Source organism: Salmo salar, chromosome ssa01 (assembly GCF_905237065.1).
Source record: "Salmo salar chromosome ssa01, Ssal_v3.1, whole genome shotgun sequence".
NCBI lineage: Eukaryota > Metazoa > Chordata > Actinopteri > Salmoniformes > Salmonidae > Salmo > Salmo salar.
Window position 1 is genome coordinate 82,904,002 of NC_059442.1, and position 14,876 is coordinate 82,918,877.

Below are 14,876 nucleotides of genomic sequence, written 5' to 3' on the forward strand. Positions count from 1 at the left end.
GGGCAGTCGGGCCGCTCTGGCTGATCCGGGCAGTCGGGCCGCTCCGGCTGATCCGGGCAGTCGGGCCGCTCTGGCTGATCCGGGCAGTCGGCCGCTCTGGCATCTCCGGGCACTCGGGCCGCTTTGGCATCTCCGGGCAGTCGGGCAGCTCTGGCGGCTCCTGACTGACGGGCAGCTCTGGCGACTTCTGACTGACGGGCAGCTCTGGCGACTCCTGACTGACGGGCAGCTCTGGCGACTCCTGACTGACGGGCAGCTCTGGCGACTCCTGACTGACGGGCAGCTCTGGCGACTCCTGACTGACGGGCAGCTCTGGCGACTCCTGACTGACGGGCAGCTCTGGCGACTCCTGACTGACGGGCAGCTCTGGCGACTCCTGACTGACGGGCAGCTCTGGCGATTCCTGACTGACGGGCAGCTCTGGCGACTTCTGACTGAGCCGACGCACTGGAAGCCTGGTGCTGGTACTGGGGTTATCAGCCTGGGAACACGCACCTCCAGGCTAGTGCGGGGAGCGGGAACAGGACGAGTCGGACTGGGCTGACGCACTTGAAACCTGGTGCGTGGTGCTGGTACTCGACGTGCCAGACTGGGAACACGCACCTCCAGGCTAGTGCAGGGAGCGGGAACAGGACGAGTCGGACTGGGCTGACGCACTTGAAACCTGGTGCGTGGTGCTGGTACTCGACGTGCCAGACTGGGAACACGCACTTCCAGGCTAATGCGGGGAGCGGGAACAGGACGAGTCGGACTGGGCTGACACACTTGAAACCTGGTGCATGGTGCTGGTACTGGACGTGTCAGACTGGGAATACGCACCTCTAGGCTAGTGCGTGGAGCGGGAACAGGATATATAGGACCTTGGAGGCTTACTGGCGGTCTCGAGCTTAAACCTGGCATCGCCCTTTCTGGCTGAATGCCCACTACCCCCTGGTAAATGCGGGGCGCTGGTATAGCGCGTACTGGCCTAAAAACACTTGGCCTTGCCATAATACTCATTACCCTGAAGCACGAGGCCTGTCCATTAACTGGCTTCTGTGAAACAGTCCGGGGATTTGGCCTGGGGCTCCAAACTTGCCCCGCCAAACTACCCATATGCCCCCCCCAAAAAAATTATTGGGGCTGCCTCTCGGGTTTAATCGCCAGTCGTGTTCCTCGGTAGCATTCCCGGTCGTTGCTCCATTTCTTCCATGGGCCCTCTCTGGCCATAACTTGCTCCCATGTCCATTTCTCCCGTTTGTCCAATTCAAATTCCCTCTGCTCCTTCCAGTCCACCTGTTGCTCCTTCCTCTGCTGCTTGATCCTTTTGTGGTGGGAGATTCTGTCACGGTTATCGATGGTGAAGGAGGACCAAAATGCAGCAGGACTGTGTTTGTTCATCTTGAACATTTATTAAACTCACAATGAACACCAAAACAACAAAACAAACTCACGAACACCGAACAGTCTTCTCAGGCTCATACACGCTAGACAAGAAACAATCTCCCACAAAAACCTATACCAAACAATTACCCATATATAGGACTCTCAATCAGAGGCAACGAGGAAGCACCTGCCTCCAATTGGGAGTCCCAAACCCCAATCAACCTAACATAGAAATACATTAACCAGACTACACATAGAAATCCATAAACATAGACCATAAACCAAAACCCCGGAAATAATAAATCAAAACGCCCTTTTACCAACACACCACCCCGAACCACATAAAACAAATACCCTCTGCCACGTCCTGACCAAACTACAATAACAATTAACCCTTATACTGGCCAGGACGTGACAGTGTGTTGATACTGATAGCATCGAAAGAACGATAGCTGCTCTTGGATCAGCATACTCCATTAAAATCTTAACTTGACATTAGATACTGACGATGGATCAGCTCCAAGAGAGAAATTATCACCTATGGCTGCAAATATTCTAATGCTTAGCCTATGCACGAAATCAAATATTTGACACATCACTGTGCACAAGTTGTTAGGCCTCCACATCATGAAATTGAGGCAGAAATTACAGACAGTAGCCTACAATTATCAAATCAAATCAAATGTATTAGCCACATTCGCCGAATACAACACGTGTTCATCTTACAGTGAAATGCTTACTTACAAGCCCCAAACCAGTTTAAAAATATGAATAAGAATAAGAAATAAAAGTAACCAGTAGTTAAAGAGGAGCAGTAAAATAACAGTAGCGAGACGATATACAGGGGGTACCGGTACAGAGTCAATGTGCGGGGACACCGGTTAGTTGAGGTAATTGAGGTAATAAGTAAATGTAGGTAGAGTTATTAAAGTGACTATGCATAGATAATAACAGGGGCCCCCGCGTTGAGGGGCCCCCGTGTTAAGGATCAGTGTGGCGGATGTGTTGCTACCTGCCCTCACCACCTAAGGACCCTGGGTGTTTAGTCCCAGGGTCCTTAGCTTATTGATGAGCTTTGAGGGCAGCATGGTGTAAAAGAGGCAGCGGTGTAAAAGAGAGGGTGGGGGCAATGCAAATAATCTGGGTGGCCAGTTGATTAGATGTTCAGGAGTCTTATGGTTTTGGGGGTAGAAGCTGTTTAGAAGCCTCTTGGACCTAGATTTGGCGCATTGGTTCCGCTTGCCATGCGGTAGCAGAGAGAACAGTCTATGATTAGGGTGGCTGGTATGGAGGTCCTGGATGGCAGGAAGCTTTGCCCCAGTAATCTACTGGGCCGTACGCACTACCCTCTGTAGTGCCTTGCAGTCGGAGGCCGAGCAATTGCCATACCAGGCAGTGATGCAACCCGTCAGGAGCTTTGAGGGCACTATGGTGTTGAAAGCTGAGCTTTTGTAATGATGGTTTTGGGAAACAGCTTGGAGATTTAATGATGCGCCTACGAAGGCTATAACATTTAACTTAGCCTTAAGATGCTTTTTGGAAACCGGACCCTGGACAATAAAATATGTGATACAAAGCACATGCCTTTTTTAAGCATAATTTGAAGTGCAAATAATGTTTTTGAATGACACCTTTTGCATGTGGAATTGTTGTATAATTTTGTATAATCACCTTCCGGTGTAAAATTCTAAACAAAAACAATTGTTTTAATTGATGAATGCGCACAACAGTAAACCGATAATCTCATAGATAACCTCACCTGAATACCATATTCATAATGTATCAAATAGGCTGTTTGAGAAGGCTGTTTGAGAAGGGCTGAATCCTAAGTAAGATGCATACACATTGTTTGAAGTATAATAGACCAACATAGCTAATTTAGTCGGTCAAAGCTGTGTTCCGCAAAACCTTGGCAGAGCATGGGTGGAGAAGGCATTGTGGTGCGCATGTGAATTTCCTTTCTTTTTCGGGCTTCAGACCAATACCTACTTCTCACATAAAACATTGTTTTTTTTGTTTTTAATAACAGTAGCTGACAGTCACAGCTCAAACCACCACAAAGCACAGACAGACTTTTCAAGCGATACCATGCTCTTTGACCAGACAGGCCAATAAGTATAAACAACAACAACAACATGAGTGTGTCTCTCCACAAGGTTGTGATATGGTATGTGTTAAACCTTACGACAAAGGACTTCGTAAAATGTGTAAGCAGCTGATGAAGGTCTTCTATCTAACCTTATGATAGAACCTGCTTTAAAAGCATTTCATCGAGGCTTAATTTAAACCGTGTCAGGAAGGAGCCTTTAACTCAGTGGCTGTGGCCGGCTCCTCCTGATTGACTCTGATCTGATCCTGGATCATTTAACACAGTAGCTCTGGCTGACTCCTGTCTGACTCGTTCTGATCTGATCCTGGATCATTTACTGCTGACATTACTCCTCTGACAGCCCTCGTCTGGCCGGGGTAGTTCTGCCGGCGCCTCACCACTGCCTGTGTCTCACAGAGTTATTTACTTTTTAACCTGCCAGCCCAGCCCAGCCCAAGACAAGGCAGAATGTGCACCCATGGGGGGCCCCAGGACTGAGTTTGGGAAACCGTGGTGTACGGCGTGGATTGGATTATGTGCCTTTTGTGAGTATGAGTGTAAATTCAGTATCAAGCGTCATCGCTGTTTGTGTGTGTGCCCAGTGACATGTCACACAGCGTGTTACCTGACAGCTCACCAGGAGGTGTGACATGGGGCGAAGCAGACGTACAGAGGTACATACAATCACACAGCGGTGACACAGAGGAGAGCCTCGTTAAAGGGCACGTTAGGGGAGATGGGACATATCTGAGCCCTACCACACACAAACACACACACACACACATCCTTATACCGAGGATTGGTATAGCTAGCTAAGGGGCCAGGGGACTGTGGGGGGGGGAGCTGTCAGACGGTTCTGCTTGGATGCTCGGTGGCAGCGAGGCCACACACACACACACACACACACACACACACACACACACACACACACACACACACACACACACACAAACCGCTGAGTTCAGTTGGCCTTGTCTCAGACAGAATCGGGCGTTCGAGCGGATCACTTTTGTCAAGTCTGTGGCCATCGTTGGTCACCGCCTTTTAAAGTGTGTTGCATTCTGGGGATGAACATTGTCCGACTTGTGCCTACTTGTACCGACTGCATGAACTTTACAAAAATCGTGATCAAAGGTCATGAAGTTTTGACTGCATGTGTCAGCAGTTGCACTTCACCAATTTTATACTGTAGACATCGCCTGCATTGTGGGAGCTTCTGTTGTCAACCAATCATTAGGGTGTTTTTGTTTGACCCACACGAACGTGACCAAAGACTTGACTGAAACAGGAACCAACTTTCATGTATACAATGGAAATGTACAAATGAATGTAATATGATGCTTTCTCTCTCATCAATTTATGTACAATATACACACATATTTTCAGTTTGTGAGTGTGTGATATGGGGGTTTGGAGATATTTATTTCAACATTATAAACAACAATTTTTATAAAGAATGCCATGTTGCACTGAACCTTACTGTTGGAAAACCACATCAGCATCTGACTTTCACCTGTTGCATATGCACCTCCCCCGACTTCACTCCTCCACTTTCGTCTGTACTGTTGGTTGCTTTCGCCTTACCACTCAAACAAGCCCAATATTTGTAACCACAGGGGGTGTGTCCATTGTTAATCACCATGGTGACGGTTGAGTGAAAGCCAAAAACAACCTCCGAAAAGTACACAGAGCCACAGCAACGCAGCTGTCAACAAGCCGACCAACCAACTGACCCCTCAGCACCCACAATCTCCTCTGTCAGGAACAGAATGAAGCTCTGCTCTGACAAATGACTGAAACTGAAACCCAGCTCTCTGAGAACATGGTCAGGCTGTTGCATAAATGGATTTGTTTTACACTATTTCCTTTAATACCTTTGTGTGTGTGTGCGTGTGTGTACATTTGTGTGTGTGCATGCGGTCGTGTGCGTGCGTAATAGAAATAGGCTCTGTGTGTCATCCCTCTTTCAGTAGAGTGTGATGATGGAGGGAGGATGTGATGGAGGAGAGAATACAGGTGACCTTAAGGTCACCACTGAGCTCTCCTCATCATCTTGAACCAGTGTGAGATCACATGCAGGGGGTCGCACAATCACTGGCCTAAACACATGGACACACACACACGCACAGACACAAACACACACACGCAAGGGGGTGGAAAATCCTTGCCCTGCACAGCATCCCTGTCCAAACTTGAGTTAGCTGTTCGAAGGAGGAGAGAAGAACTCAAGATATAAGATATACCGTACTAACTTCACAGTCAGATGGGTCTAGTTCACAGAGCAACAAGTGGGCAGTAGTTTGCAAACAAAATACCTTTTGAAATATTGCAATGAAGGGTTTGCTTGAATAAAAGTATTCCATGGCACATAAACACTATACTTTTACCATGTTTACCATGTCTTTTTCTCTTTAAGAATAGGTTTTATTACACGTAAAAACAAGCTATTGATTCCAGTCTTCCCTCTCTCAAGTTACATCCCAAATCACACTTCATTCCCTATATGGAGCACTACTTTTGACCAGGGCCCCCAGAAGTAGTGAACTACATAGGGAAAGGGGATACCTAGTCAGGTGTACAACTAAATGCACTCAACTGAAATGTGTCTTCTGCATTTAACCCAACCCCTCTGATTCAGAGAGGTGCAAGGGGCTGCCATAATCGACATCAGCGCCTGGGGAACTGCCTCGCTCAGAGCAACAGATTTTTATTCTCTTGTCAGCTCAGGGATTTGATCCAGCAACCTTTCAGTTACTGGACCAACACTCCTAGGGGAGTGGCTACCTGCCGCCCCAGGAAGGGAACAGGGTTGCATTTGGGACACAACTTGAGAGAGGGAAGACTTTAATCAATAGTGTGCTTTTACGTGTAATAAAACCCATTCTTAAACAGAAAAAGATAGTGTGCTAAAAGGCTAGTGTTTGTCAGTTAGCACAGTGTTGATGGTGGAGTATGGAACGTTGTCAGGAGAACGTTTGATCACCTCATCTAAATTGGTAGCTAGCTAGAATACCTACTCTACTCTCCAAAATGACACAATAAAAACTGCTTTAACACCTCCAACCCTAACCCACACTCACGCGCGCGCACACACACCTCCAAGCTAACCGTCTCAGACAGAGAAAAGAAGAGAGAAACTTCCATCACTTCCTATGGTGAAGAGTGGGAGGATAGAGGAGGGTGTGACTATTTCTCTCTCTCTCTCTCTCTATTATTTCTTCCTGTTTTATGGTTCAAAGGCAGCCCAAAGCAGCATGATGGGTCGAAGGCATCTGCTTGATATGTAGGAGTGCGTCCCAAATAGCACCCTATTGAGCTCTATGGGACCTAATCAAAAGTAGTGCACTACATAGAGAAAATGGTGTCATTTGAGAAGCATTGTAGAAGTTCAAAGTGTGGGAACAGCAGACACAAACACATGAGGAGGAAAGAAATAATATTACATTTTCTTCAGAAAATACACCATGGCCTTATTGTAAGAAAAGCTGAGAAGTACTGAATCCTTATTTTGATTCAGTCATCATTTGAGTCCCAAATGGCACACTATAGTGCACTACTTTTGACCACTTTTGACCAGGGCCTTTCCCACTGGGTACAAACTGGTTAAATAAGCATTGTTTCACCGTAATTTGTCAACGTATTGTGAGGTGGAATCTACATTAGATTTGAAAAAATGTATCAACATTAACTGCTCTTGTGAGGGTAAATTTTAAATAACAGGATTATGTCATCATGGTAACCAATTTTCACCATAGACAAACCTTGAATAAAATATGTTGAATTTGTACCTTTGAAAAAACATCAGATCTTCAATGTAATATCCACTATAAGAAAATAAAAATAGTCTGGGCAGCACCTTCTACTAGAGCATTGATCTATCTACAGCTATCTCTTTGGTCTCCTATCCAGGGTTTTAACGAAGCCCTGCTCAGCTTTGATATTTGTCACTGACTATTACCAATGTGCTATGGTGAGAATGACTGCTGACAAATCTCCAATTAATATATTCCCTGTTGCTATCGAAGTCATTCCAAAGGGTAGGTTCAACAGAGCAAATTAAATGTAACCATACTTTATCACTCATACAGTATATCATCAATGATGCTATTTTGGCCTATACAGCATTTGGGAAATCATCAACAGCTATTGTTTAAATTCAGCCCAGTATTCAACTTAACATAGACAATACTGTACATATAGGTTTAGGGCAGGGGTGTCAAACTCAATCCATGGAGGCCTAGTGTCCGTGGGTTTTTGTTTTTCCTTTCAATCAAGACCTAGACAACCAGGTGAGGGGAGTTCCTTACTAATTAGTGACCTTAATTCATCACTCAAGTACAAGGGAGGAGCAAAAACCCGCAGACACTCTGCACTCCATGAAATGAGTTTGACAGGCAGTTTAGGGTTTCAAGCTTTGGTTGATTTCAAAGGAAGTCTACAAGTTAATAATAAACATGTTGGATTCACATCTCCAACTCAACCAAAAAGTTGGTTTAAAAATCAAATCAAAATTGCAGACAAATTGAAATAAAGCCAGTGGCACAGATTGAGCGATCCAAGCAGAATATACATCTCCTTCAAATGTTGATATTTGGTTGCGTTGACAATACGGTAAATAGCCTATTAACTAGTTGACTAATTTACAAATGATATGTTTCATTCTCGTCTCCATCTAAACCAAAAATAAAAGTTAAAGAATACGATTAAGCCAATGGCTCAGATTGAACTATCCAATCAGTAGATACATCTCCTTTAAATGTTTCTATTCGATTGCGTTGTCCACCAAACACAATTCCATATTACTATATAAGACAGTAAATAGCCTAATGACAAGGCTATCTGACAAGCTAATGTAACAGTATTATCCAACCTTCAAATGAGTAACACATCCATGGCCACATTTTGAGGTTACTGTAAGAATAACGTCTTATGTAATCATAGAAACCGTGCATGTCTAGGGTCGCAGGTCTGTGCAAATCTTCACAACTGCAATAATAATCTGCACATAATCTCTTGATCACTTGCAACATGCACTTCAATGTAATCTCAACTGCAAGTGACAAGTAAACCAAAAATCAGACATTGATTTACCTTTGGAATTTGGTTGTGCTTTTAGATGGTTGACAGCATAGTGATAACACATTGGGAATTCAACAAATTTTTGGCTGTTTTTGAGTGGGTGAAAATAGGTTGGAATCTCATTGATCAAAGTATCTACCAAACATTACCTAATTCTCCAAGTTGAAGTGACATGTTGTGCCCAGTGGGATGGGACTATAGCAAAAAAAAGGTGCCCTTTGGGAAGCAACCATTTTATGTATCACTGCACTGATATGTATGCATTTGTGATGTGAATACACCAATGTGTTTGATATATATGATTCTGTACTGAATGTCTGTTGTTGTAGTGGTTAAGTTAAATACTGGTTTTATTATCACTATGACATTACAGGCTAGCTTCTTTTTTTCTCTCTCTTTCTTCCTCTCTCTATTTCCCTCCCTCCCTTCCCCCCTCCTTTCCTCTCTTTCTCTCTCTCTCCCTCGATCTCTCTCCCTCCCTTTCTCTCTCTCTTTCTCTCTCTCCCTCCTTCTTTCTGTATCTCTCTCTCTCCCTCGCTCACTCACTCCCTCCCTCAATGCAGATCTGCCCATTATCCCTTGCTCCCTTGTTCAGAAATAGAGACTAAATACTCTCATAGGGACAGACCGAGCATGGCTAAAAACCTTGCTCCTTTTGTGAGTGGCTGGCCCTACACAGCGCTATTCCACTACTCCTATTTTAAGGTGCTACCCTCCCTGATGTCAGTGACACACACAGGCACACACAGGCACACACTATGAGCTGGACACAACTGGCCATCAGAGGCATGAAGTGAGCACAACATGTCAGCTCTAAGGCTACAGAGTAACAGGACCAATGGAGAAGACAGAATAATCTCTATTGTCCATACAACTAACCTCTAGCAACAGGATCAACGGAGAACACAGAGTAATCTGAATTGTCCATATAACAAGCATCTAGCAACAGGACCAATGGAGAACACACCACAAGAAATGCATCAAACTTCCTGAGCAAACGCACTCCCACACTATCCTGTGGTGTCTTCAGCATTGTCCGTTAATGCATTTCTGGAGGCTGTAAACTCACCATGACTGCTGAATGGTGTGACTTCTGAACATATCCCCACTATAAGTCCCAAGGTCGGTCGGTCGGTCTGTCTGTCTGTCTGTCTGTCTGTCTGTCTGTCTGTCTGTCTGTCTGTCTGTCTGTCTGTCTGTCTGTCTGTCTGTCTGTCTGTCTGTCTGTCTGTCTGTCTGTCTGTCTGTCTGTCTGTCTGTCTGTCTGTCTGTCTGTCTGTCTGTCTGTCTGTCTGTCTGTCTGTGTCTGTCTGTCTGTCTGTCTGTCTGTCTGTCTGTCTGTCTGTCTGTCTGTCTGTCTGTCTGTCTGTCTGTCTGTCTGTCTGTCTGTCTGTCTGTCTGTCTGTCTGTCTGTCTGTCTGTGTTATAGCAGCATCAGTCTGGATGACGGAGCACTGGACATTATCTAAGTGGAGGCCAGTAGGCCTATATCATCCATCCAGGGGGCTGCTCGGCACTCAGTACACCTGGGAAACAGCTATCATTTCTGGGTAGTCCAGGCTGGAATGTGGAGAGATCTCCAGATATGGTTTATAGCAGAGGGGTGGACAATTCCTAAAGTCTTACTGGTCTTTCCTTTGTCCCTGATTTTAATTGATCAATTGGTGTCTCTGATGTAGAAGTTGCTCCAAACGTCAAACGATGAAGTGTTTTTGACAGCCTGGGTTGTCTCCTCCTGCTCAGGTTTAAGGTTTTGGAAAGGGTTAAAATGTTAAGTTTACGCATTCATTCCGAATGGTTAAGTTAAGGGTTAAGGTTTGAGATAGGGTTAAAATAAACAAATACAATTTAGTGTGTACCACTGGAATTGAACATGCAACCTTTGGATCCGGAGTAATGTTTGTACATCTATCTGGCACCCCAAACCACAACCCCCAAGCAAAACCCAAGCCTACTTGATGGTAATAGTGCTCACTGTTGCCCAAGTGGCTGGTTTTGAAGGTTTTTCCCGATGTCTTCAGTAAATGAACAGACATCTGATTTCGAAGTCAATCTTGAGTGATCTGCCCGCTGAAATGTATAGTTTTTTAGTAGCCGAGCATGAATATCATAAGTGGCTAACATGCTGCTTTGAAACATCGGGACTGAGTTTTTAATTTCACACTACATTAAGCCATATACAATGCAGGCTATCGTAAACAGTAAACTATCAAGAGAGAAATACTAACCTTACTTGAAATCCTGCTATTTAGAATATTCCGACGCAAACTGACAGACTATTGGTTCAAATTTCTCCTCCCCTGTGAGTTTGTTGGGTTTGATAAAAATATTCCTCAAAGTAGGTGATGGTCCTTGATATATGCACATCCTGGTTGGCATGAAGGTTGTGTGAAAGTTGTGTGGATGTCACAGGGCACATCAATGTGTTCTGCCGGAAGCCTAGTGAAGTCTTGACACTCCCTAGGGTAGACACTCCCTAGGGTACACTCACATATTGACTATAGAGTGGACATGCTCAATGTGCACTTAAAGAGGTCTGTCATTCATAGGTTGATATAAGGAGACATACATTTAAAAGGGTGTGCATTGCGGCCTGAGTGGCAAAACCTACATTCTACAGTGCAAACATTCTAGAATGTTTTGAGTTGCAATCAGAGAGAATTCCATAGGTTCTTGAGCTAAGATGCATTCTACAACTTGTGTGATCACAAAACTTGAATTCGTTTTTAATTCTATGTGATCAACCCTTACAGAAAAAACACATTAACTTCACATGTGAACACGTTTCACAACATTTAAAATTAATATGTGATAACATGAAACTACACATGTGAAAACATGAATCTGCAATTCACATGTGAGGTGGAAACATGTTATTCTCCTCACATGTGAAAAGGTGGTGTTAAAATATACTGAATACATGTAAACATACGGTTTCACATGTGAACAACTGTCCTCACATATGTTTCTTTTGTTTTGACGTGAACATTTCAGCTCAACATATGAAAAGCCTATTTCCCACCATGACCTGCTGAAATCATTTTAATTTTGTCACAAATGAAAATGTAGCTCTGACTCGCCCATGGCTTGAAGTTTCAGCATCTCAATGAAGAGTTCGAAGTTCAACTAGCCATGCGCACAGTTACAAGTTAGCAGCAGGTGGACGAGCAATATCCACCGTCGTAGTACAGATGAAGCCTGAGTTGAAATGTGAAGCTAACTAAAGCTAGTTAGCTTTAGAAAACCTGAGTAGATCTACCTTGCTTCATAGGTTACGACTCAGGTCAGGTCTCCATGACAATCCTGTCAACTCATTACCGCCTCAAGGCCCATACTGATACACACACAGATTTGCCAGTAGATTGTCGACTTGATACATGATGATGACTGCTAGCTTGCTAGCTAAGATTTTTAAGTATGATGTTGACATGATCAGTCCAATCAAAGCCAATGTACATATAACGTCATTTGACGTCATTTTATCTGTGGCCAATGACCTTGAGCCTTCCTTGATGGGCACTTCTAATGTAACTCTATGGCAGCACCCAAGGGGCTAGAATTTTCTAGCTCTCCCCTTAGACTTGGCGGTGACATAGTGTCCCCATGAGTGACAGAACACTGTGCCAATCACGGCACAAGGCTCCGTATTTTCTGCTTGCTTGCCCCACCACCACAGAAAGCACCGAGCAAGGCTGAAACACCTGCATTTTGGAGCTGCCTTACTCAAGAAAAGAAACAAGAGACCATGTTTGTATGCGGCTTTATTAACTCAATGATATATATATATTGTTTTACTTTCTTTTTTTTGTTGCTAAAAATGTGTCTCTGCCCCACCTGCCCAGAATGACGGGTCGCCATTGCTCCTGTCCTCTCATCTCCTTTCCTCTCCTCCCAACTGGTTCCAGAGCCTGTCCTGGCTCTGTTGGTCTGTATTAGTATTGGTGCCCGCACCCATCCCTGTCAATTACCAACCAATGTCTCTCGCGGCCTCCTAACCCTCCTAACCGGCCCCAAATCAAATCAGGACCCAATCATCAGCCTAAAGGGCCCCACGCCGACCCACACACACACACCACCAGCCATCACGCACGCAAGTGCGCACGCATACACGTGCACGCGTGCGCACACACACACACACACACACACACACACACACACACACACACACACACACACACTCACAAACACACACACACAGCCTATCCATAATAAACAGGAGGAATGAAATAGATTCCCAGGTGAGAGAGAGAAAGCATTTACGCTGTTTAGTTTATGTTCCCCTTGTGTCCGACAGAGAGAGCGGTGTGTGTGTGTGTGTGTGTGTGTGTGTGTGTGTGTGTGTGTGTGTGTGTGTGTGTGTGAGTGCTGGATAAATCAAATTGTTTAACAGCATAACAGGCGATGTACAGAGCCCTGGAGCAATGTCAAAGTGTGATACACACACATGCACACACAAAAGACACACACACACACACACACACACACACACACCCTGGGAGGGGCTTCATTATCATATTTCCCAGCACGCTTTGTTGCAGGTTGCTTTTTAGGATAGTTCGTTTTAATATCTATGTTTCTGCAAGCACATTGATCAATTAATTGATATTATACTACACAAAGATAAATAACCTACTTTTTTTTAAATAAACAAAGTTGTAGGTGGTTGGTCTTATTTCACCCGTTATTGAGTTGGTTGTGCCAGTTTAGATGGTTTACATAGTCTTGTTTATCAATCATCTCTACCTTGGCAGTCATTGTGATTAAAAGTTCCAATTGTTGTATATCTGTTTTTACTGACTTTGAACACCTTGACAGATTTCATGACAGTTTTAGCATAGGGATTGTGACTCTTCAACATAAAAAATGAGAGGACTCACCTGAAGAACTGGAGAACGATTACCCTTTGAAATTTTGATTGTAAACATTTTACCAAGGTTTTAACACTCAGAATGTCTTCTGTTTTAGGAGAGGTGATCCACCCGGCCAAACCTGTGCCATTCCCGGAAGGAAGATCATGGACAGCCTGGTACTGATCAGAGATGCCATCTGTTACGCGAGAGACAGAAACATGCGGCTTGTAGTCCTAAATTTAGATTTTGAAAAAGCCTTTGATTGGGTCTCGCACCAGTACCTCTTCAAGGTACTGCAAAAAAATGGGCTTCCCGGACAGCTTCTTAGCTTGCTGTACGGGGATATCACCTGCAAAATTCTTGTAAATGGGCATTTGTCAAAAGCAGTGGGAGTACACTGCGGCGTCCATCAGGGCTGCCCTTTATCTCTTCTGTTTGTGGCCTGCATCGAACCACTGGCACAGGTATTGCGAAGGGACCAACGGATCAGTGGGGTGGGTATCCCGGAGAGTGGGGGAATGACCACCAAGTGAGTTTTTTACATGGACGACGTGATGTATCAACCTTTTATCCGTCGACAGGACCCTGGACAGGACTGACTGGTACGAACGAGCCTCTGGGGTGAGACTGAACAAAGACAAGACAGAGGCTCAATTTTTCGGGCCGTGGGCAATAATTAAAGCTGTGATTTTACCTGTGCTTTTATTAATCAGTTCTGTTTTTATCCCCCAACGAAGAACTCTTTTAGCTCTGGAACGGATGCTGTTCTACTTCCTGTGGCGAAGCAAGTGGGAGAGGCTGAGGAGGGAGGTGGTCAAGAGGCCCAGGTCCAAGGGGGGGGGGGGAGGTTTGCCTGACCTCTACTTGTTCCTGGGCAGCCGCTACACAGCATTACATCTCACTCTTGCCACCTCCCTGGTCAACAACAAGACACAGGCCCTCGCAGGTTCTGGCTGGGATCTTACCTCAGAACCCTGAGGCTGATCCCAGTTGACCTGCAAGCACCAGTCTCTTTCCTGCTCCCCACACACTACATCCAGCTCCTGAAGTTTTTAAGACATTTTAAACTGGGAAAAGAAGCAGTCACGGTTTTAACTAAACACCAGTGTGTTCAGTGAGCGGGCTTGCTATAGGCAAGCCCATAACGGTTTGGCATAACGTGACCCATCCTGCTCTCCTGAATTGGCACCGGGACCTGTCCTGGATGGTCGCCCACAAGATCCTCCAAGTCAGGGCCATTATCCACTCCTGGGGCATGGCGAGGATATCCGCGTGCCCCTGACCAAGCTGTGGCCAAGAGGAGTCGGTGAGGCACTTGCTCTGGGAGTGCAGAGCCGCCAGGGACCTGATCTCACCGTGTCTGTCAGCAGGGGAGGACCTAACACCCCAGCTCGTGCTGTATGGGGTGGGCTGAAGGCCTATTCCACCGGAGGCCTTCCCCAAGCTCTGGCCCACCCTCACGTGTCTGAAGGATGCACTGTGGTTCACCCACA

The 14,876-nt window shown here is 45.3% G+C and overlaps 1 protein-coding gene and 1 pseudogene across 4 annotated transcripts in view; one reads left to right on the forward strand and one right to left on the reverse strand.

Annotated features, from left to right (window-relative positions):
- LOC106611513 (uncharacterized) overlaps window positions 1-14,797 on the forward strand; it is a 118,836-nt pseudogene extending 104,039 nt beyond the window's left edge.
- Window positions 1-14,876, reverse strand: part of rbfox3a (RNA binding fox-1 homolog 3a) — a 744,884-nt gene that overhangs the window by 659,300 nt on the left and 70,708 nt on the right. The gene's annotated exons all lie outside the window — the stretch shown is intronic.